The 1569-nt window shown below is 51.9% G+C and overlaps 1 pseudogene; it reads right to left on the bottom strand.

Moving 5' to 3' along the window:
- Window positions 1–750, bottom strand: part of LOC124660124 — a 2031-nt pseudogene extending 1281 nt beyond the window's left edge.
- Window positions 751–1569: the final 819 nt, after the last annotated feature.

Below are 1569 nucleotides of genomic sequence, written 5' to 3'. Positions count from 1 at the left end.
GCGGCGCTGAGTTTCTTCCGGGATGAGGGCGGAGCGCGTCCGAAGAAACGAGGGGAACGACACCTGAAAGGGGAGAAACGAGCGCAGATGGGCGTAAGTGTCATTAAGGCCTCGGAGGAGCGTCAGAACCAGCGTTTCGTCACTGATGGGCTGGCCGACGTCAGTGAGGGAGTCGGCGAGGTTCTTGAGCTTGGCGCAGTAGTCGCTGATGGAGAGATCGCCCTGTGGCGTGTTGCGGAAGTCGGCCTCGAGCTGGATGGCGCGGTGCTTCTTGTTGTCGTGGAAGAGATTCTCGATGGCGTCCCAGATGGTGAGTGCGGTGGAGCCAGGACGCATGACGATGCTGAGGAGGTCGGTGTCGATGGAGCCGTAGATCCAGGAGAGCACGGTGTAGTCATCACGGCCCCAGCGAGAGGTAGGAGACGTGTCGGAGGGAGTGGCTTCACCGGTGACGTGGGCGGTGAGACCGTAGCGGCCGAGAGCGACGAGAGAAGAGCTCCTCCAGCTTGTGTAGTTGCCGTCTGTGAGGCTGAGGGTGATCGGCACGTGGAGCTTGATGGAGGTTGCGTAGGTGGTGGTGGTTTCGGTTGGGTTAGGGTTTGGAGAGGGTGTTTGGCCAGCCGGAAGGGAGGCAGCGGCTGCGTTGGTGGCGGCGATGATCTGCTGGTTGATGGAGGCTTCGCGGTCATCTAGGGCTTTGGCACGAGCCTCGAGCTCGCGCTCCTTGGCTGCGAGTTCTTCGGGAGTCATGGTGGGAGAGGGGAGGGAGGGTGGCGGCTAGGGTTAGGGTTTTTGGAGAGGGAGGGAGGGGTTTAGGCGGCGGGGAGGATGACCCGCTCTGATACCATGAAACAATGGGCTGCTCGATGGCACGCCTCCTCTTTCTCTGTTTCTATTTATATGCACAAGGACTTGAGGTACAAGTCAAGATTACAAGTATTGTTACACAAGAAATATCCCTAACTAATCTTGGTTAGCCGCACGGGAGGATGTCTCCCTAACAGTGTGGTCTATTTTGCTGAGAAACGAGGCTAACAGTGAAGCTGCGTATGGCTCGATGTGCAGCGGCTGTTCATGAATGCTTGTTCCAGTCCATTTTCTAATAAGATATTCTTTTTTTTTTGCAAGTCTCCACTCCCTTAACTCTGTCCTTTTTCTTTACTGCAATGCTAGGCTACATTTTACCAATACAAGCAGTATCAGGTTCCAAGGTGACCTGAATGATGTGCATCAGGGTCAATCATAGAAATAAATAGTACGAGGCTTATTTTAATCAATTGACACAGTTTCAGGTTGCGATTGAAGTGATTCCATGCGAAGTAGCATCAGAATCATTTCAGTATCATTCCTTCATTTGAGTCATGTGGTTAGTTTTGTCATCTAAGTGCAGGTCCAAGTCATGGCAGCTTTATTGTATTTCCTGAACCTGAAGCTTTTTGATCCCTTTCATTTTTAACTACTCCCTCCGTCCAAAAATAGGCGTCTCAACTTTTTCTAGATATGGATGTATCTAGACAAAACTAAGACACCTAGTTTTAGACGGAGGTAGTACATCATTTGTGAGGTTTG

Source organism: Lolium rigidum, chromosome 6 (assembly GCF_022539505.1).
Source record: "Lolium rigidum isolate FL_2022 chromosome 6, APGP_CSIRO_Lrig_0.1, whole genome shotgun sequence".
NCBI lineage: Eukaryota > Viridiplantae > Streptophyta > Magnoliopsida > Poales > Poaceae > Lolium > Lolium rigidum.
The sequence above is the reverse complement of the archived record's forward strand: the minus strand, read 5'-3'. Positions and strand labels throughout refer to the sequence as shown.